Source organism: Lates calcarifer, linkage group LG19 (assembly GCF_001640805.2).
Source record: "Lates calcarifer isolate ASB-BC8 linkage group LG19, TLL_Latcal_v3, whole genome shotgun sequence".
In the NCBI taxonomy this organism is placed as follows: domain Eukaryota; kingdom Metazoa; phylum Chordata; class Actinopteri; family Centropomidae; genus Lates; species Lates calcarifer.
Genome location: NC_066851.1, coordinates 13,717,724 through 13,742,041, shown reverse-complemented (window position 1 = coordinate 13,742,041; position 24,318 = coordinate 13,717,724).

The window sequence follows — 24,318 nt, the reverse complement described above, 5'->3', positions numbered from 1 at the left end:
CATGGACCAAAACATCTCAGCTGCAACATTGTCGCAGTACAGAAAAAGTACACATTTTTCTGCCAATCCTGTCATTTCAACACTTAAAATTTGAATCCATTTTAGTATTGAATGGCATCAGTAAAAAATACTGGGCACAGGTGACTCTGACCCTTTACCTGGCTCCACCTTCAAACAGTGATCATTAAATTGTAGCTTAGCATCCCTAACTAGACCCAGCAGGCCTGTCGAACCACACTGAAGCAGTGTGTATGTGCTGTGGTAAAATACTATACTGCTGTAGGTCAAGTTTTTATTTATATCGCCCAATATCAAGCCTTCAAGGGGCTTTACAGTCTGCACAATATACAACACCCTTTGACTTTCAGTTCAGATGAGGAAAGCTCCCCTCAGGAAAAACCCCCTGAGAAACAAATGGTATAAACATAAAGTGCAGTCCATTTATCATTTACCGTGCATTTACCATTTAAGTGCAAGGATCAAGTGCATGTTAAAGACCTGTTTTTACAGGCTTTTAAAATAGTTAAGTGGGAAAGACCAAGGTCAGTTTAAGCATTTCAATCAACAGTTTAAAATAATGTTAGCTTAATTATCTAGCTAGCTAATGAATTCTAACATGTTGTCATTTTAGCCAGTAAAATCAATGTTCGCCAGATAGAAATGAAAACCTGCATTTGTCTACCTCTGTCTGAAATCAAGCTTATCAGTTCCAGTACCGTTTAACTTCAGGCAGTATGACACTGAAAAAAATAGAGTGCATTTGAGGATCTCTAACCAACTTCACAAATAGGCTGAAACATTTTGCATTCAAGTGTAAACGTGTTGGTTGTTTCAGGTCATACACATCACCTCTCAACACCTTAAACATACCAATATAATCAGAGGTGCATCTTAGCCACTGAACAAGCTTCACTTGTGTTGCCTTCTGCCTGGATTAGGAAATGAGCTACAACCAAAAACAGTCCAAGAAGATATGAAGTAGGAAGGAAACTGATAGGTGACAGTTTGTATTTTGTGAGGGAAATGTGACTTATGATGATGCATCATTAATAACATAAGCGGTTACAGCTGAGTTGTTTGTGTTCAGTACCCTGGATGTGCTTTAATGGCGATTTTGGCTGTTTTCCTCGCTGGCTGCTGGTGCATGTGCATTTGTACTTGTGTGTCAGCTGAGGTCTTTGTCAGCAGATGTTCATTATGTCAGTGAACAGCATTGGGCTGAGCTGTGGGTACTGGACATTTAGAGGGGGAAAAAAATCTGCTCTCAGTAAACACTCTGCTGTTGGTGTTTTGTGCCTCTCCAAACATACAAATGAGTCTGAATTTGTAGCTGTTTATACTGTGTTTCCATCTGTCCAGTCCGTGTAGTCAGTCAGTCGCATTAGATGGATTTGTGAAAACTTGTGGGTGATGTGTTGCTGTGGTTGACATCCACAGTGATTATGTTAGCCATGTATACAGTGAGTGCAGTCTAGAGTAAGCACAATGCCAAATGTCTGAGGCTTTCCAGGGAGGCAAAAGCTAAGAACATTTTCATTTTTGTTTTTGCTGGTTTAGCTGATTATTTCAAATGGCATGTACTTGTACTATCACTGACCAGTGTACATCACATTCTTTTGCATTTAAGAACTGAAATTAAAATGAAATTTCACAAAGAAATCAGTGTTTATGTCTACCATTGTTTTATTTGGACTTGTTCAATTATTTAAGTAAAAAATAAATACAATGAAATTTGAAATTTATTTAGGGATGGGTGTGAATATTTGGTATCAACCTACAATGTTGTTATCCTCATATGATTGGTCAATTATCTTTTGGGTTGGCAGTAAAATTACTTTCTCCTCATCAAACAACCTCTTATGTACTTCATTTTGTCCATTTGTGATTTTATTACTCCCTACGTTATTCTGGTATGGGCTGATTCCACATGTCCAAACTGGTTTTATTCTCTTCTGAAAAATTATGAAATACTGGCCTGACTAAATTGTTTTTCTAATTCACCCTCTTAATAACCAGTTGGTAGTGATCACTGTACTTTCACAGCAGTGTTTCTTGCTTCATGCAAATATGTATTGTTAATCAGGGAAATTATTATGCACTGATATGTTATGGAAAAAAAAACAATAGAAAGTCTTGTGCTTTGGGAGAATACAGCATAGTTCACTAAGCAGCAGATCAGAGCTGAACTAGTGTACATCTCAATAACTGACAGCTTCTTCTTCAGATGGAAACACTTTATAATACGTTTATTATGCTAATCAGTGCTGAGAATGGCAATGCTAATCCCCACTTAAAATAGCAGCGTTACATAGAACCTGATTAATGCACTGTACATAGAAGTACAAAGACACATATCTTACTGCCCCTGCCATATTATATACACGAAAGTCAGAAATACAATGTTTCCGCTCCTCAGTGTGGATATTATTTTACGGTTCATTTCAATTCAAAGGAACATATATGAGGACTCACCACTGCCAATATCCACATTTATTTTAGCCTTGTTATCCTCTAACATTTACCTTTCATCCACTGTAGCTTTACTTCAGGTTGTGTTAACAGCCTGTACAAACATTCACATCAGCAAAACGAGATTAGCTAAATTAAAAAAAGGTTTCTTACCCTCCTGTTTTCATTAGCAGACCGACCTCACAACCTCTGACTGAGTGCGAGCTCAAATTAATGCAATTAATAGTGTTTCGTAATTTTCATTTTGCCTCTTCCCTGTGAGATAAAAGAGCTTTAATGAGTTTGGAATATTTGTGGAATCCAGGGGAAACCACACCAAACTTTCCCACAGCAGCGTTATAATTGATCAGTGGTTGCTATAATAGTCACTGCAGGCGGTTAAAGAGCAGAGCTCTATGTGTGTGTGTGTGTGTGTGTGTGTGTGTTTGTTGGTGTGTGTGTGGTCTGGGTATTACTCATGTTGTGGGGACCTTCATCTGTTTACACAGTCACATTAAGGGGACTTGTCTTCCTTATGGGGACAAAAAGTCCCCATAAAGTAAATCATTACATTTTATGGTGAAGACATGTTTTGAGGTTATGGTGTCAGTGTTAGGCAAGAAGTAGTTAAGGTTAAAGTTAGAGTAAGTCTCCAGGAAAGTAATGTAAATCAATGTCCCCTGAAGTCATGAAGACAAGACTCTCTCTCTCTCTGTGTGTGTGTGTGTGTGTGTGTGTGTTGCCAGGATTATGAAGTGCATGAATCAGTGGTAATGCTCAGGTTATCTATTTCAAACACTTGATATGGACATACACACAGGCGTAATTGTCCTTGTGAGGATGCTCACTGATACCGAATTCCCTGTAGCCTCCAACTCAAATCAATCAATTCACTCACTTCATTTCACATCACATCAGTGACTCAGTGAATCCTAATGTCTGCATAATGGTAGTGGATGAAAACAAACTTTCTTTAGTAGATTTTCTTTTAGGAATTTAGTTAAAATTTGGATGGAAACATACTTCCTCAGCCTGTCTGTGCCACTCAGACAAGACTACATTCCTACTGAAGTCATATTAAAATATCACAAATGTTTATAAACTTATAATAATAATAATAATAATAATAATAATAATGCAGCTGTAGACACTGTAGTTTTAAGAAAATCTTACTCAAACAGTGCTAAATGCTGCATTTATTAATGACTATTTTCAGCTGTGGATTAATCTGGTGCATTGGTTAGTATTCCTGGCAGTCAGATATATGTGGGACCAACTCCACTACAGTGTGTGTGTTCATGGTAACGAAGGAGCGTGTTATAGTATGTGTTTTTATTAGTTTTTGGACAGCAGTGACTCTGTGGCACAGAGAAATAAGCTAAATGAGGCTTTGGTTGCACAGACGATACTTGTTGGTACTGTAGGGTCAGTCCAACATTGATTTTGTCTTTTATTGGGATTTGTTGAGAGCAAAAAATATAAAATATCACCAGGCTTATCCTCCAACACCTAATCTTTACTAAGACCTGTTTAAATGTCCTCCTTTGGAAAAAATGCCATTGCTCACAGTGTCTAAACCTCAGATTGACTTTGAGAAAGACAGACATAAAAGTCACACACACACTCTCTGATGTACATGCTTCACCACCCCGGGATTATAGCATGTAACCTCCTGTCATGGCCATTTTGGCTCTGAGGCAGAACTGTGGATCCAATTTGAAGAAAGTGTCACATGACTTTCACCGCTAATTGTGACACACAAGCACTTTTTGCAATGATCAGTGCTTTTCCAGTTTTTCCATTAAATCTCATCAAAGTGAAAATTACAGACCCATCTCCACGTTACTGGCCTGGAACACTTTCCTCTCTCTGTTTTTTCTACTCATCAGATTCACTGCAGTGTCAGTGCTGTTACACCGTCAGCGTGAGAGAAGAGACTGCAGTAAGAGCTAAACTGGACACAGTGGACAAATAAAAGGAGTCGTGATGTTAGATCATCTCCCTGATTAAAATTTTAGTAGTCTGCTTCTTTAATAAGAGTACAATCATTTTTACTTGACAGCAGCAAATGAGAAGTTGTGGAGCCAAAGAAACTTTTTTCTGTTTGTTAATTTATAACAGTGTGGGTGTTGATTGTCCGGGTAATAGTCCATTGCATAGCCAACCACTGAACTTCTTCATTTTCTTTTGCTTGGACTCGGAAACAAATGTTTTAAGTGATTTATGAAAACTGAGATTAATTTCGCCCCCCCCCCAAATATAGGTGGTTTTGCCCAAGTTGTATTTCCTGAATCTCTATTCCCATAATCAGTATGGCCACAATAATGAGAATAAAACCCAGGCAGAAAAATGTAATCATTTCCCTCTAATGATTTTTTTCATTCGTTGGCTAAACATAATAAAATAGCATATTTATGATAAAATTATAATTTATTTGTTCTGACTCTACTGAACTCTTACTGTATGTGTGGAATAGCAATAAATAGGAATTCACAGTACAACAGAGTCTCTATAAATTAAAGCAACAATAGACAACTATTTTACAGAAAAGGTTCAAAATCATTTTGATGGTGCACTGACTTGCAATAGAAAGAATGGCACCTTTGTCATTACCAGAATTCCTTTTTTTTTTACACCATGTACCTTGGGTTGAGCAGGTACAATCTCCCATAAGAAGTCTGTAACACTTTATGACATGTCACACACCGTCAACTATTAGGTCTTAGCTGGCTAAAAGCTTAAGCTAGCTTGGTAATACTGTCTTTCACATATCAACCCCTTCAATGAATTTTGTTTGTTGTCTGAGAGATTGACAGGCTTTGTTTTCTGCACACCAGTTGTTAGTTTCTAGGGGTGCAGGTTTCCCGTACCTGTAACTGGCTGGACTCAGAGCCCAACAGAATTTAATGAACCGCTGTCCTGTAATCACCCTTTGTGGTTGCAGAGGCCGCTGTTGCCGCTGCTCTGCAAAAGTTACATAGTTTTGCTTTAACTCAAGTTTGCGTATTTTACCCCTGGATATCCAGCAATGGGGGCAAAAAGAGCTAAAATACTTTTGTCAAATCAGCTTTTATTACTGATCAACAATGAGCAAACAGAAACTGTGCACCCAGCGGAACCCAGCAGCCCACGTGTTGACCAAACCCTCTCACAACAACTCCAAATAATCAAGTCGTAGTAGTCACTCACTTAAAATTGTCTAAGGCAGAAACAAAAATATATAAACACTCCAGGCATCATAAACAAAAGCCTTATTCTGTATTCAAATTGAAGTGGATTTAGGAAAAGGAAGAAAAACAAAGTGGAGCACTTCAAGGATTGGGGGGAGGACCCAAGCAGTTTGAACTTGGCTGTGTGTGACTTGGACTCTAAGTTCAAGGGGAGATGCTGCAGGTCCAGAGATGAATGAAGACAGGCATAATATGCACATTTAAAGGTGTCAGCTGGAGTTTGATGAACAGTGTTGAACACAAGACAGATTGTCACAGCAGAGCACTGACCCTCACCCAGACACTGTTTCTCTGTCCTGTTTAATAAGAAGGAGGCAGCAAAATTCATCCTGTTTTGTTTTGGTTCAGGGTTAGGTTGAAAAATAACTTCGCTGTAATATGGACTGTGTTCCTGGTTTTATATTTACTACACATTTGGATCACTGTAATGCTGAACATATACACACCTAAGATTTTAATGAAGTGGATAGTGCTATTTCAGTGTGTGTGTGTGTGTGTGTGTGTGTGTGTGTGTGTGTGTGTGTGGATTTTAAACACATTTAATACATTATATATGCCTAAAGAGTTTTCTCAAACAGAACTAGACATTTTAATACAACCTATAAAAGACAGTTCTCCACTTGCTGAAAAGTGATTGCAGCATCTACCTTGTGACTGAAAGGTTATTTATTACCCATACCCATTACCCATATGGCAACAATGATGAGAAGCAGAATAATTGTTCTGTTCATTTGACTTTTTATTCTCTCCTTTAGTGCTAACAAAACCACTCTGATATTTGATAGAAGAGTGCACTTACAGAAAATGTTTATTATCATCAACAATATCAAGACTTACTTTGATTAACATTTAAGTGTTCGAGCAGAGCCTCAGCTTATTATATTATATTTACAGTTTGTCAAATGATATCAGATTTTATACCCTATGTGCACACATCTATGGCAACCCTGACATCACAGAGCAAAGAAAATAACAGCCAAAACTTTGGTCATCCTTGCCATCCCTCAGGGTGCAACACACCAGCTAAATAATTAATCAGCATAACATCCACTGTACTGTACCCTCTGTACTATATGAACAATACTCAGTTATCTGTGTTTGTGTAAACTGTTAAATGCCCCATATTCAGACACACAATGCTGTGTCTGAAATTCTTAAACGTATCCAGTCTTACCTTGTCTTTCATAATAGCATGGCGACTTATTAAATTGCCAGGCTGTTGCATCACACCAGATGCAAATTCTGCGCAAAGCTACTTTACAAGGGCTCTGTCCTCTGGTCAGCTGAGTTGTTTTCACATTTCTGCATTGAAATGATATGTTCAGATAAACACAGTGTGAGTGCAGCACTGGGGCCATCATTATGTATCTTGTTAATGTTAAAATAATTTGGATTTACACACAGCCTAACAAGAACAACAAAAAATCCACACTCCTGGTTACATTTTGAATTTTTATGAATGTGAATGAGTAATTACCGTGTACTGTAGTTCCCTGGTAATGTGCTGTTGGCTCAGCATGCAGTTAACAGCAGGGGCGGGTGAATACATCAGCATATGCTTTTTATTCTATCTGATCTTACAATCACCAGAGAGACAGAGAGAGATTGTGAGAGCATAAAAAAGATCAAATGCATCAGTAAGTGATGGATTGATGGATGGAGTAAAGAAACTGCAAACAGCATTTTTCATCAGGGAGCAACACGCTTCAGAGACGCCACATAAAGTAGTTAAAAGTGAGGGATGGAAATTTTAAGGAAACAAAGAACGTTTGAATTAAAAATACAGTGCTGCACAATTTACCAGTTTATTATCTATGGTTTGTTCCAAGTTCCTAAAATGAGAAATAAAACCTGGAAACTTACTCCAGCACTTTGCAGCACCTGTTTTTTAAGGAAGACACAAGTGATAATTAATTTTTTCAAATTAATTAATTTGATTAATCAGTAATCACATAACAATGTCTAAGCTCGGCTCACTACTGTGCAGTAGTTTAGTGTCTAATAAGCTATTAAACTTATGCAACTTCTACTCACATTGTTTTCCTGCTCTGTATTTCATCATTACTTTTCAGCATGTGGCTAACTTCTGTTTATACTTCATCTAAATTTAGAGTTAGACTTAAAGTATGAAGTGCCTCAGAGTTGTATAGAGGAACTTGTTACCTGTCAGAATGTGTATAGTTATTGAACACAAAAACTATGCTATCTTATTAAAATTTAAGTCAAGCAAAATAACATATATCTAATATATGTTTACTAAATGTTGGATCAGGATCAGATCATCATTAGTCTGTCCATCTAGGGCAGAGGCTTGTTTATATGGGACGGTGTAACTGCTTCAGCAGTCATGATTATGTGCAACTTGTTTATAATGTATTCCAACAACACCTGCTGCAGAATTTCACTTACTGACGTCATGCAAATTAGAAATCAGGAAAAGGTGTTTAGCCTCAGCCAGCAAGCATCTGTTTCACCCAACAGTCTGTTCTTAGCACTTCCAAATGTTGTTTGCGACTGGGGAGAGTTATTACATTTACATACATTTACATTTCAAATGTTCCATACTGTAGAAAACACAGGACAAGTGATAATTACTGGAGATTTCAGTTTCCATTTTGCAGCTGTACAAAGCACTACTAACCACAGAAGCTAAAATAAAACTCTGAGCTGGTGGTTACCACACAGGCTTGCCAAAATATTAGTCCCAGTCGGTGCTTAATTTAGAAATCAGAATGCAGAAAATTAATTTACAGATTTTTATTAGTAACACAGGAAGTGCCAGATTCCACAAAGTTATGTTGGTGCCAGGCCTGCGATCAGCAAGGTCCAAATCATGTTCTGGTATGTTCCAGCACAAATTAAACCAAAGTCTGGGTCCACATAATTTTTTTTGAAGAAGTGATAGTTTACTGGGCATGAGAAGCAAGAGATTCTGCAGTTTCTCTACCAGTCTGAGAGGTTGCTTCTGGCAAAGAGACCATGGTTTCCCCACAGGCCTGAACATTGACAGTTGTTGGTGTTGTGGCCCTGTAGACTGGAGTCAAGGTCTTGAACTCAATCTGAGCCATCACAGGAAGTCAGGGGATAAAGTACCTGGAGCAGCACTCCTCCAGCCTTCCCCAGTCCATCGCCCAATAATGATAAAATTAAAAGTAAAAAAAAAATAATAATAATAAAAGCAGAAAGGTTGTTTTATCCTCAGTCAGATCAATCTTGGGTTACATAACACTGTATTCATATATTTTTCACAGTTCCTTCAAAACCTTTGAACAAGCAGAATCTGATTGGATCAAGATTCAAGATACTGTTTCTGAAAGTGTCATTACTGTGAATTCTCAGTCCCTCATGTCACAGTTGACATTTGACTAACAGATGGAGGAAAATGGAAAAAGGTCACAGTTCTATTTCATCAGGAAGCATATTTCTTTCATCTGTCACATCTTTAGTTCTCATGCTTTTTATTCTCTGCCTTCTTTCTCCCTCACGTGTACAGTAGAGCCATTCTTACTGTTTCCTTCCCTTTCAGGATCTTTATCTCTCTACCTGCTCACCGAGGCTCACTGGAGCAGGCTTTAAGTGTCACATCACATCAATGAGTCAGCTCAGTCGTGTGTCTCATGTCAGGCGATAAGTAAGTTTCTATTGTTCACAAACATTAGCTGGGGCTGTCTTGAAGGTTAGACTTAGTGCCACAGGAATCACAGCACACTGAAGGCTAAATTAGTTCAATTTCACCATCAAATTGTCTCCTTTAAATGACTTGAGAAGGTAATAAAACCTGTAATTTAGTGTCATACAGCACAGATTACTGGTTTTAGTGGCTTGTACGTCAGGTAATTTCAGCCAGCTGTATTTGGGCTATCTGACTTGCCCGGTGCTTCACACGCTGTGATTGAAATGTGTAGAGTGTAGAGTCGTGGCTTGAAAACACATAGAAGAAGAAGAATTTAAATCACTGACTGAGAGGTAAACCACATTTTTATGCACTGATGCCAACTCACATCCAGGCTCTCTACACCTGTTCTCTCTTCCTCTCGTTTTATTTTCCCCCAGCACATTTATCACCTTCTGTTCTCACCTTCTTCCTCCGTTCCTCGGTGCATCTAGCTATCAGTGAGAGTGGCTGTGGGAGGCAGAGTCCTCAGCCACAGGCGGGTGTGCGCTCGCTCTGCCAGCCCGATCACTAATTCAGTGAGATCAAAGGTTATCCACTCAGGGCCCATTTATAACAATGACACCCTCTGCTTGTCAGCAGAAGTATGTCAGGCCAGCAGGCAGAGCTGGAGAGGATTTGATGCCTGTCATTGTCGAGCACTTTCAACCTTTCACCCATCCCTGCAACTATCGCTAATTATTCTTTTCAGGTAAATAAGTTTGTTCATAGACCGTAAGTCAACAACAATTTACACCACCTCCTCCTGGTAGTCATAAATACCCCCATTTATTCTGTAGGTGATGACATTTACAGGCTGCAGGGTGTTTCGCCGTTTTGAAATCACAGAACACAAGTTAAATACAGCTTTATAAGCAAATACCGGTAAACACTCAGTGTGACTGCAGGTGTGTTTGTTGGCGTCTGTGCCAGATGGAGCGGCTTGTGAATCATCATGGAAGCAAAAGTTCAGCAGAGCACAAAGTAAACAGAGTTATTCTGAAACTCGTCTCTGTCAGAATAAAACAAAAATACAGTGTGCAACCCAAATCTGCATTTGCCAGTTTATCATGTACGTCGTCCTAAAACAAGTGCAATCTAATACAACAGACCTGCAGTAAATCCTACTTCTTCAGGGCTGTAATATTCAGTTTTCCTTGAATTTATGTTATAAGTTTTGGGTGGACAAAATATTAGAAGAAAAACTCCCTGCACAAAGCAATACAAATGAAAAGCAGTACAAACTGTAGCTGCTAAAATGACCACTGAAGACAGTAGTTGGTCTTTGGAGTTTTTACTGGAAGCACTTTTTACAGTAGAAACAGTATTGGATAACAAATTCAGTGTCTGTGATTATGAAAATGTGAGAAACCATGAATGTTTACCTCAAAGCTATTGCAAACACGAATTACTACATTAACAAGGACACTGGGGTCACACAGTTGCAAAGTAGGAGGAGCTTGTTCCGTAAGTGTTCCTCCTCACTCTGTAATCCCATTGTTATGACCACCAGTTTTAATCATTTTAACTTCAGTTCTGGGAAAAAAAATATTTAGTTCTTCATTTAGGAATGGTGAATGGTTCCAAATACTACAATACCCATGAGCATCAGCGGCCATTATGGAGAAGCTGGTATAAGGACTGGAGCAACCCATGGATGTACTGCATCAATGAGTCCGATTTCCGACCTCCAATGTAAATGGAATGCACCATGAGCACTGGGTGTCATGTGACTCAGTTTATTTACACCGCCTTGTTGGCAGGAAAAGCCTGAGCAAAAATTAATGGCGCCAGCGCCGATTTCAAGCCGTCAGAGTTAATGATCACTACATAAGTTGCCTGTGTGTTCGCATCACTCTGTTTTCTTCTGCTCGCTTCTAACACATTTTTTGGCAGTAATCCATTTCTGTCATCTTTCAGGATCTTTAGGAATCTGATATGTTCTCCCCTTTACTTTTCCCTGTTTATTCTGGCAACAGAACTGGTAACAGTTATCCACCATATTCACTTTTTATAAATACAGCAGGCAAAGAGACAAGTTAGTTGCTAGCAGTGGTTTGCCTGGCAGTAATTTGAACAGCTCGCTTTCCTGCCAGTATGGTGGTGTTTTGATTTTGTCTGTTGCATGCTGGGATTAAAGGAAATTAAACTACTCAGTGCTGCTGGAAAAAATTTAATATCCACCAATTATTGAAGATCTTTGCAGAATCTAGCAAGAGACTGACATGAAGAGGTGTGGTTTAGAAGGTCACTAAAAAGCAAGAGAAAACCAAAGTAATCAATGCAATAGGAGGAGGCCTGAGGGGAAACTCACAAAGTCAAATAACTCAGTCAAACAGCTTCAAAAACGTTAATGAGGCATCCATTGAATTTATGTTTTTATTTTCTGCAATCATTAGCATGCAACACGAAGTCTACTCTCCAGACCAAATATTCAGGTTTTGTATTCATATTTATTTCAAGATATTATTCCCCAACGCAGGAAGCAGTGGGACATTGTTCAAATTCTCAAAGATTCAAGATTCAGTTCCATTATAATTATGCAACACCTGATTGCATAACAAAATTACAGATGTAGTCTTTTTGTGTTACTCACAAAAGTTACATAAATGAATGAATAAATAACCAAGTCATAAGAATAAAGCTGTTTTTTTGTGGTGGAGTGTGGAGGATGAATTTAGTAGTCTCACAGCCTGAGGAAAAAAACTGCTCTGAAGTCTGGTGGTGGGATGGATGTTGGGTTGTTTCCCTTTTTCTGTTTGTTCTGTTTCTTGTTTCATTTAATCATGACAGCAATGTTTAACCAAACCATAACCAGAGCAGTGCAGCTCAGAACAGTCTTATGAATCTTTTCTTGCCAGGTATTAGACTTGTGGAAATGTAACAACCTCCAGCTCTTTTTTGATCAAGCGGTCCTTTAAGTTTCTCTTGCTGAGGGCTCCTTACTATCAAAAGAGTGAGTGAGACTTCTCTCTCCTCTCCTTATTCCCTCCCCTTTCGTCTTCATTCTCCTGTCTCTTGAGCTTCTCCGTCTCCCGCAGGATTGAGCTGGAGCAGAAATGTGACAGCACCCAACTTGTGGCTGAGGGCGGTGAGGTCAGTTAGGAGGTTTTTCCTCCAGAGATGAGAGAACACGGTGGAGGTTGGTGTTACTCCTGGCAGTAGGAGGGATGAGGCTCCCACCCGGGTCATCACTGGGAGATGCCAAAGGAGAGACAGCTGTGGCTGGGGGGCTGACAGGAGGATATGACGGAGCTTGATATTACTGCAGGCACAGCGCAGGAGGAGGCAGTAACGGCTCATGAGTAATGTCCTCAGTATCTTTACAAGAGTGTGACTGACCCTAGAGGACAAAGCAGATTATGATAATGAAATTAGAAACAAGAATTTGAAAGGATGATAGATGTGATACAACTTTTTTAATTGGCTTACTGAACTGATTGATATGTGAAATGCAAGTTGGTATTGTTTCTCTTGCATAGTCAGTTTAAAACAAAATGGGATTGAGCCTCAATTCACAAAGCAATCCAAAAGAGCTGACTCTGCAACTGATACTCAGTGTACAGTGTATCCATTCCAACTACTGCTGCTGAGTACGTGCATGAATTGCAAGCTGTAATAGACTAAACAGAGCCCAGCTAGTGTGAAATCACCCCTGAAATTTCTCAGGCTTTGAGGCGCTGATCTTCACCTGTTCTCCAAACAAATTGTCAGCTTTTATCTGTAAGAGCACCCATCCTAGACCAGAGGTAAGGCTCACAAAAAAGAGAAAAAGAGGATAAGAGGTTACTTCTGAATCTATCCATCGCCACATTAATCATTTAAAATCTCCCATTTGCTCGCACACTGGAGGAAACAAAAGCAAGAATTGACTCGTGTAAACTAGTGAGGGGGAGACTGTACCGCCTGAATATCTGCTTTTGCTCATCAAAGTTTTAAATAATAATGGTCACTCTAAATTTCTCTTCGTCTCCACTGTGCTAACCTCAACCTAAGTGTCAATGCTGCAGCATACGCAGTTTTTATTGGCCCATCTGAAAGTTGGAGCATCACTGTTATCTCTCACTCCAAGATGGTACTCTGTCCCAGCGGCACATAATGTAACCGAATGCCATCTTTCAGTGCATTGTTGAACATGTTGTTAACGCTGCAGTGAGAATAAAGTATTAAAACTGAGTGAATTTATTCGTAGAGTGAGCAGAGATAAGAGTGATAAATAGAGAGCCAGGAGTAGCTGAGACTGGCTGCTGAATGCTTTGAACAGGAAGCTGAAACTGAAGCAAGTCCGTTTAAATACTGAGAAGGTGCAGCTTTGGAGGAAATAAAACGTCTGTCTTTCTCTCCTGCACAACAGAAGAAAACATTCTTGCGTTGCTGTTCTGACAGCTGCTCATCCTGACAAGCTGCCTTAGCGACAGCTCGTGAGGGAATGACACAAGACGTGAAGGTACGATGCTACTGTTGCTGGTTTGAATTATGCACAGTGTGCCTCACATCATGCTCCACCACTTTTCTACAATTCGCCACACAACAAGTTCTCAGAGCTGCTCACTATGCTCACATGAATTCATCAAAATCAGAGAACCACTCACATTTTGTGTACTTCAGATAAACAAAGTCATAGAACTTGTCAGTCTAAAGGCAGAGGTGTTTATATCTAACCTGAATGGCAGCACAAAGGCGAGTCTTTCTGGCAATAAAGAGGGGATAATGGTGCACAATTTCAAACAGTTTCTCCACTGAGGCACTTGTCATTATTTTGTTTTTGGAAAGAGCTCAAGGTCAGTTTCACACCTGTAGATAGGCTGATTTCATCTGGACCAAGAGAAGATTTCTTGTGTTCACACTGACTTTTTACAAACAAACCAAGATGAGCAAATATTAAGTCATACAGACAGGCAGATAAGTCACTGATTGGATCTCTTAGGCAAATGTTATTTGGCATCCCCAGCACTACAATGTGGGGGAAAACAATCTCTGGTTACTGACACAACAATGCTGCACTTTACTCAACCAAATGTTTATTTGTCTTCTCTGTTGTTCGGTTGTTCAATCTGCACCAGAGTTTGATTGAGAGCTTTCACATCAGTGTAAATGAACCAAACCAAACATGTAAATTCATCATTGAACAGGAAAATTCAGGCGCAAGTGTCACGTTTTGGTAATCAGACCTCTGAGCTGAAACAGAGGCGCAGATACCAGCAGATTAGGTTTGAGGAGATTTCATGTTAAACATCGGCAATGGTTATTGTGAGAAGTGGAGATGGTAAGAGGGGAGAGGGCTTGGAGATGAGGATGTCCAGGGGGGAGATGAGTCCCAGGCAGGGCTTGGTGTGGGGAATGGTGGAGACTAGTACAGGCTTCCAGAAACACGGGAGTGAGGACTGAACACACAAAAACATGAGGACAAAAGTTCACTGGTGTTTTCACTAGAAAACCAGCTGTAGTGTTACTACTGAGAGGAGCAGAACTATGTGGCTACAAGTGGATGAGGAGACCAGGTTCTTAAACTGCAGGTAATGGCAGGATTGGAAACAGGTGAGCCTGTGAGCCCACAAGATGTGCTCTGCCTCTGCCAATGAAAAACACAGAAGACAGACAAAGGGAGGAGATACAAGGGAAAAGACCAGGGAAACAAACACAGATAGGAAACATTAGTAAAACCTGACCAGTTAGGAGAAAAAATATTGTGTTGATCAATGTTTAGGGATGTAAAAATACTTGGTTGAGGTTTTTAGCCATGATTAAGATCAAAGTCATGCCTAAAGCAGCAAAGGTTGGGGTGAGACAGGAAGTAAACTGTGGTCTCCAGTGTACAAGTCTTGTAAACCAATCCAGGTGATTTTAAGTAGATTAACAGCATAGTCCAGTATTAGAAAGGTTATTAAGAGGCCACATTATGTCTCTGCCTTACTCATTGCAGCAGTGGCAAAACTATTAAAAGTCCAAACGTCATATATATTCTTAACCAGACTCAGAACCAGAATAGGCAGCAGGTACATGGCAGACATCTCAGCTGTACTTGTCAAAACCAGGACTCTCACTCCCTTTAAGTAATCTCTCTGAAAATCTTTCAGCTTTCAGCAGAATGAACACACGTGTACAGTAACCCTGTGACCTTGTTCCCGCCTTTATCAGCCTTAAGAAGAGGTCGATGGTCTCTGCTTTCTAAGTCTCTGCTGGGAGTCACTGAGAAATGTCAATAGTAAGCCATATTGGAGAGTCCCTTTAAGATCAAAAGACTGACCCTGAACTCATATAAGAGCCTGTCCACTCACCAGCTCGCGGGGAATTGAGCTGTGTGATACAATGAATACAGATCGTTTCTGCTTTCTTTGTGTGGCTCTCGATTTAAACTGTGTTTTTTTTACTGACCTGCAGTGTGCATTTATTTGTTGTTAGCAGGGAACAATGGCCCTATGTGCATTTTCTTAGTTACAAATAACCGATTGGGCCCTCTGGGATCTTTCAACAATGATGGGTAGAGAAACAGCAAAAAATCATTATCAGTAATTGAATGTTAACAGTTGACTGGGCAACAAATACAGTAAGGCTCTAATAATGATCAAAGAGAGGTCTGGGAAAATATTCAAAGTAGTGTAAACAGTAGGTCTGCCAGAGGCTATTAGATAACCTCTAATTAGATTTCATTATTATTATAGGCTGTTTATTTAGGGACCATCCCACAAATAATGTTGTTGGTTAAACTTCCCTGTGTGCTGTTTTAGCCCACACAAAACTACCTTTAATAATATTTTATTTCATTAACCACTTGCTGTCTTTGTAGATTTGTGCTGCAGGGACCATTTGCACAAATGTTGTTGCTCAGGTTTTCAAACTTAAAGTGCTGTTATCTGATTCATTATGAAATTTATGCAAATCAAAGTTACAATGCACACAAAATAGCTTTGTATAAGCAAATGGCCTCTTTTATCACCATATTCAAGTGTAAATTACTGTGGGTGCTACATCTGTGAAGCTAATCTGGAAACCTCCTGCCGTGAAGGATCCTTTTTAAATTCGAGTGTACTCTGATCTGATTGAAGATTCCAGGATCGAAAAACATCTCCTCTGCTGGCTTCCCCCGACTTGCAGGTAACAATACCTCCATTACAGCAATGACAGCAGCTTCAGTGTCACCTTTCACAGGGAGTCACTGTAGTTTGGTGGAATTACTGCAAGGTGCCTTTTGATTTGGGTGCAGTGCTGATGTGCTTGTCTTTACCTCCAAATAAATACATACTGAGAAAAGATAGAAGACTTATGTGGGCTTTACAGGCATCTAGAGGGTTTTATTTTTAGATGGACACTCTAATTTGGTTATATTGATGATATGAAGTGGTGTGCTCTCCTTTCAAGTAGGGAAACTTGAAAAAAAATGACCCAGTTACACCTCCAACTTCTTTAGATCCTACTCTGAAACATCTACAGTAGAAGAAATAAATCACAACCTTGACCTTGGAAACAGCAGTTGCCAAAGTCTTAGCTCAAAGTCTTGCTTGCTTAACAAGAGACAGAATGGTACATGAATAAGAGAGTTATTGCTCACACACAACACATGTGCCAGCCTCTAACTGTGCTGTATTCAGATCTTAACGAGATATTTAATTGTAAGATCAACCACAATAAATGGCTGTGGTCATGTATCTGCATTCTCCTTGGACACACATTGGGAGAGCGTCTTGTAGCAGGGATGCTAGCTCAGCCACAACAAAGGCTCCAAAGGTGTTTATTGCTCAGCTTTTTTCTGCTGTTGCTGGACACAACACTGAACATTACTGGCAAGTAAAGGAGTGAAGTTTGATGCTGAACTCACAACATTTCTTCCAGACTGGTAAGTAAGCAGCTGTTAACTGCTAGCAATAGCAAAAACTTGCATATAGCACCTTTAAATTTGCTGTGGTACTTATAGGAAGTAATGCCCCCCCTCTTACAAATCAAAACCAAAGAAATCTACAGCCACCATATGTGTCTCTTTTTTCTCCCCCAACAGAAAATCTGAGTCGTCATTGTGTTTGTGGATTCATATCTCACTGAAGTAGTGGATTTGCAGGATGGGCAATTCAGAGGTTTTCACATGCCTCTTTAGGGTTGCTTTGGTAGCTTTTTTTCCTCAGGTACCTCAGGCTGAGGAGATTGCACAGTGGTCATAAATCAGTCAGTGCAGGAGTGTGGAGGATTAAGCCTGGAGAGTTCAGTTACCCAAACCCTAGGGTGCTACTAGAGTTTTACATTAACATCAGTTACAGAGTCGAATAGTCATATTTTCTGAAGATAACAAAGCAGACTCCACTTTCACAGAGACACCCCTTAAAGTTGTTGTTGCATTGCTTTAAAGATGCTACAAATGGATTAGGACTCAGACCCAATGGATCTACTGGAAGTGCAAAAACAAATTTTCCATAGTTTTATCATAGATTCGGATCATATTTCATTTTTGTGTTAGTTCTATTATTAAATTATGTGTATTTGAAGCCCTTTTTAATGCTTTTTCTGTGTAGCTTGTTGCCTTCTATAACATGTCAATAATGTTATAGAACGACATAATCTGTACCCCTCATATGGAATAATGCAATGTGACATCTGAAAAAAAGGAAAAGAGCCAGGGTTATATTGGACCATCACACTTCATCAGCTCTCCCTGTGCTGCCACATCATTGGAGCAGTCAATCTGCATGATACAGGATATTAAGGAATTTAAAAATAAATTGCAGGTTTAAACAGAAATATTCCATTAGTCAGAAAAAAACAGTGGAGATATCCAGCTGTCATGTTAGAGAGCAAACAAAAGCGATCAAATAGGTCACAGTCTTATTATACAATATACAGTAAGCTCACAAAGTCAAACCTTTGTCACCAGAGGAGCTGCTTTCAGGCAGCACCTCCACTCACTGATTCCTTTGACTTAGCAATGTCACAGTGTTGTAAATGGTGATTGGACTGTCCTGAGCCAAATGAACACCACAGTTGATATGAATTCTTACACTGTATGTTGTCCCAGTTTAAATTGCTCTATTGTCACCACCAATAGCTGATTATCAAACTGACTGAAAATCAAATCCTCATCCTACTGATTGGAGCCACAGCATATCAATTACTCAGCTGCAGTACATCAAAGAGATGTTTGTCTTTGGCTCCTAATTAAATGGAAGTCAGATGTGAGTAATGGACCATCTGGCTTTGTGCAAGCATGACCTGGTGGTATGACCTCTGAGATGATGGCAGTTTGTGTGGGAGACCGAAATCATTCTTCACGATCTATATTACGTATTCTACCCTTTCTCACACAGATAACATCACAGTGCTGCTCCTGATCTTGCACTTCCCTCTATGTAATGAATCTGTGGTCACCCTGGGTGCTACCCCAGTTGAGATAAGCTGTTTGGTTTCACATTCTGCCTTGCAACCTCACATTTTGCACTGACAAAAAACTGTCAGTGATCCACCTGAAATGAAAGTTTTAGTGCGCACAGAGAAGGATTTTCAGTTCGTATTCAGCGTTTCTTCTCTTTACCCATCTCTTCAATCCCTTTCTTTATCAGTTGGTAGTGAGTAAAATGAAAAGCTCTCACTGTAAAGTCTCCTGTTCTGGCATTACAGAATAAAACTCAAGTGTAGATGCTCACAGTGACAACCCTAACATACTGATGCAGGTGTAATGTTTACCATCTTAGTTTTGCATGTTAGCACACTAACATAGCACTTAACACAGACTAATGGAAACGTCATTAGATTTGCAAGTATCCAGTCATAAACGAAAGGAATGGACAAATTTAAATATTGACATTATGGTATAGAGGAAAATTTAAGGAATCAACAAATTATTAACTCATCCAGAGCGAATGTCTGTACCAGATTTCATGCCAGCTGTCAAGACATTTCAAGGGAAAGGAAAACGAAAGTAAAAATCAGGGGATTACTAAAGTCATTAAGATTCTTCCATCTGTGCCTTTGGGATATCTCTACCAAAATTCATGGCAATCCATCTAATAGTTGTTGAAATATTTCAGTCTGAATCAAAGTGACGGACTGAATGACGTTGCCATCTCTAGAGCACACAGTAAATAAAAAGTTAACTCAATAAAGATAATCATTTTGGTCAAGAGAGCTCACCATGTTGTCGATATACTGTAGAATTTTCCAGGTTGTTGCCTGTGATTGCAATTTAAAAAATGTGTCAGTTCATGTGCTGCACAGATGATGCGACCACAGCAGAACAGAAAGCTGTCCTGCCTCCACATTCCCAATCTTAACATATATTTACATCTCTTTGACTTGACAGCAGAAGCCAGGGTGGGAAAAGTGTATGTATTATTAAGCTGTACAGGGTGAAAGGGTACAGACACTACATGAATTATACAATATGTTATTTGAGCTGCAGTCTTCCCCCACACTTGACTGGTGCTGCCTAAAGGCTCAACATGATGCTGCCTCCTGCAGATGTCGTCTTGGTTTGACATGATGCTGAGAACAATGCTGTGAACTGAAAGGATGCAAGACCCTGCCACTCTTGTTCATCTTAGAAATACCATTCATGATCAGCAACGGCTGTGATTACTGTCACTTTTTGCCCACTCACAAAGTAACAGTTTCAATTGTTTCTTTCACATTTTCCTTGAATGAAGTGAGTTATTTGCAAACATGTGCACTCTCTTCAAACAGACACTATCAGGTTTGATAGCAAGAAATGGTTAGATGCAAAAGTGCAAGCAGTAAACATTATTCTGACTATCTGCTGCTGGTGGCTTATTATCATTCTGAATCAGTAACATTTCAGTCTCTCTGAGATTACCTGCACTTAGATGTGCATAAAATGGAAACCACTTGATTTAAATATCTCTTTCCGAGAAGGGAGGTTGTGGGAAAGCTAGTCAACTGCATAAAAGTGGTTCTTTTGAAGCCCACTCTCAGTAACAACTACTTGAGATATACATGACCATGTGTCGTCTTGATGGCAGCCATTTCAATATGAAAACATCCTGCAACCAATCTCCCTCCAAAGTGGTGTGGTGACCATCTTTCCTTCATAAAAAAAAGCTCTCACAAAGATTGCCTTAAAGGAAAAGCTTTCAAAACCAAATGAAAAGGAGTATCCCCCTTTTCATGCCATTACACCCTGACTTTAGTCTTGTTCTGGCATCTAGCATCAAGTGTAGTTATGTTGTTAAAACCTGCATAAAAATTCAGTTTAACTATATGCAGAATCATTGAATTTAGACTGCACTCAAGGACGTACAGACAACTACATGAAAGAGTTTCATAATGAACAAATGTACCTGTAGTTAGAATCCACACCTGCCGCTGGACTTTTGGTGCTGATACTGACACATACCAGCAATTTCTTGTAACAGTTGACATACGTACTGATACTAATAAAAATCTGCTAAGCAAAGCTGAAATCGGACAGTGATCAGATACACTCGTTTATCAGACAGTGTCTATTTGTCATCATTAAATTTCCCCTCCTGAACTGCAGAGTGTTAGTTACAGCACATTAACCAGGACATTACAGCACGTCTGGGCCAATCATGGAACACAGCAATGTTATGCCAGGCAAATCATCAGCATGTGTTCAGTGTAACACTTGTCATCCATGTTTTATTGGTATGAGTGAATGTGCAGTCATAGGAGTTGTAGGGGGAGGTGCCATGGTGAACTTGGTGGCTGTCCCTGTCCGACTCTCCTGACAGGCTTGGGGCCTGGGAATGTAGGGTGAAGAGAGGGAGCTGCCTTATTTCTACTAAATTTTACATCAGAGCATGATGTCTGGGGAGTTGGGAAAGAATGGCACAAATGACTCTGTACAGTTCCATAGATTTCCATACCTTCACATAATGAAGCTTCATTCCAGAGAGTGAGCAGAGGGCAAACTCTTCCACATGATTCTCATAAAGTTTCTCACACATACAGCATAATGAACCAGAAACTGCAGATGTGGCACATATGTTCTATATATATATGTGTGTGTATGTGTGTCCACACCTCTGCATAAACCACGTACAGGACAGTGCTATGCATATTTCCAGAGGGGAGAAATGTACTATTCCTATTTGTGTTTCATCTTATGTCAGAGGGACATTAATGTATTAATGTCTAAACCTTTAATCCATTCTTATATACTTGCAGAAGAGAATGTAATCAGTGGGGTTCCTGTTTCTGATATTTCCTCTTCAGAACCAGCTGGCGATTTATCAGGCCTCAGGTTGTGTCCCGGTGGCTAACTGCTCTTCTGGCTGTGCTTCTCTTAACGCCTCAGTTGGCTTTAGCTTTTCTCCTTCCCTACAACACTGAAGATGGCTCACGGCCGCAGAGAAGGCGTGGACAGCAAAGCCCCAGCATCTAACCTCAAATGGCATGAATTCACAACTCCAGCTGCTGTGGCCGCAGTCTCTGACCAGATGCTCCTACTGTGTGAATTTCTTCTCAAAGGCTTCCCTCAGATGCTCGCCTCAGGGAGTTTCTGCTCCAATAGGAAAACTTGCTTCAGTCCATCAGTATGCCTGGTGTTAGGACAGTGACTGATCTTTGGGAAAACTTGAGCTGACCGTCTTTTGTGTGTGTGTGTGTGTGTGTGCACAAAGCCAAGATCTGGTTCATGCACCTCAATACAGATGGAAAATACCTATATGGTGTTTAGAGTTCTATCCATGCAGTATAAGCCTCTCGTCTTTTGACACTTAATATCACGAAGACACATCCTGGCTCTCTGTACTTCGATTTAGATTTGGCAGAAAAGGCACTGCTGTTTGAGGGAGCTCCCAATATCCAAGCAGAGATGAGGATTCTGCTGACAGAGCTAATCCCCTTAATAAACACATACACAAACCTTAAAGCTTAGTGAAATCAACAATACATGTATGAAAATCATATAAGGAGTATGAGCATAATCATCAGAATAACAGTAACTGTACACTGCGTGAAAATGCTGCCCTTTTGCTATTGCATTAAAGCTACATCCTCCATTACCTGTGTACCTGGACGTGTTCCTGCCTGCCTGTACCCTGGCCCAGCCCCTGTTCTGTAAACCTGTCCACGATCTGCTGCCTGTGTTTTGACCATCTGTCAGTTCCTGCCTTCCTGCCTTGCCAGTTTGACTTGTCTGCCCGCCATGGCTGCTCTCCCTGCTGCCAAATGTAAGCCTGCTTTTCGACCATACGAGTCCCTGTACGCCACCAGTACACTTACTTTGCATTTTTCTTCTTGGTTTGTGAAAGAGTTGACAAAAAACCTGAACATTTTCATGACATTGTGACTTTGAAATCACTTGGAGAAAGTATCTTGTTCAAGGTCACATAAACTTCTACCCCGTCTCCTCCCTTTGTGATTGTTTCTGCCAGTAACCTGCACCAGTCAGCACCTCACCAACACTATATGTTCCTGTTTCACATTTTTCACATTTCTCTTAAAAATCGTACTGCAAGACTAGAGAGCCTCTCTTCCTGATTGATCGCTGTGTGTTTTGGATTTTTATATGTGAAAGGGATCAGTGGTTTTTGTCTTCTCTCTTCTTTTCCACCTCTTATCCCTGTCAGAAAGCAGTTGATTGTGTTTCCCCAGTCCTTCAGTAATCTCCCAGCGATGAGAGGGAAGATTTGTGTGTTAGTGTGTTTTCTTGCTTACTGTCTAAGACTCTGGAGGCAATCTGTCAACTCAATCCCCTCCAACCTGCATGTGTGTGCACACATTTGTTTGTGTGCATGTTCCTACTCACTATGCCTGTCACCATTCAAGTGTGTGAGGCCACCCATGGTTCTCTCCATCTCTTTTCACGGCTCTGTGGGTTCCTCTGCCTGTGAGGCTGCTTTGCATCATTGGGGGGATGGTGATAAAAATTACTACATAAGGTTAAAGCTACTATTAACTGTGGTTTACAGACCAGGGGAGGCTCTGGGGAGAGGGATGACATGGATGCATGGCATTATCAAAATCCCAGCAAAGACTTAACCCTAAATCTCACAGGTCAAATATCAAAATCTGAAGCTGTAAATTGTCTTCAAGGTGTTAAACCCCCAGTACATCACCTCCTGAAGTACTGAACCATCAAAGTGAGTGAAAAGGTGCTACTGAATGTGATCGTGTCGATTCAGGAAATGTTTTATCATCAGAAGTCAGAGTGATGTAGTGTTTCTTAAACTGCCACTATGCTTCTTTAGAACTGCTTGTCAGACGGTAGAATAACTTCCCTTCCCACATCCCTCTGACATCAGATTAGGCAAGATGATGTCCAACCATTTCTGTAACTTTCCAAAACTGACAACCCAGCATTCAAACCAACTTTGTGCCATGATTGGCCAGGACCCAGGGTTCAAACCTTTCTCTTTAGCTCTTTCTTTTCATTAATGACACAACTATTTCTGTCATTTTTCATGTGCAACACTATGAATGTCTCCCAGGAAAAACTGAAGGAAAACAATATCATGTCTCCCATCTTTGTGATGATTGGCTTTTCACTGCACCTTCCAGTGTGGATATATGGAACAACAACATATGGAATTACATTTGATCTCCACTGTGGTTGGACAACACATCAAAGTAAGTTAGCAGCTGACTGATTCATGAGCCCCTCGATAGCTTTCAACCACACTCCATGGTGATACTATTAAAACTACTGAGCGTGTATGTCAACAGATCCATTTCCATGACACCTGAGCAAACCCATCTGCTGGCAAAGACTGTACAACATGGTTTAAGGCCCCAGAAAATGGTCTGTCATCTCTCTGCACAGCTTGCTGCCTAGCTACATAGCTCCATGAAAAACAGATACAGGGAACATGGCTAACTGCTCCTAGCATCCGCTACTGCAGCTTCTGTGTTGACGTATACCTCAACAGGATGGATATATCGCTCACCACTGATTGGTTAGGGCAAAACATAATGAATGAAACAAGAGATTGGATGATATTGACAAAATGTCAGGCAAATGAATGAAGTGAAACATAATGGCAATTCAGTCTAATAATCAGGCTAGACGGAGTCCACAGTTAGTGC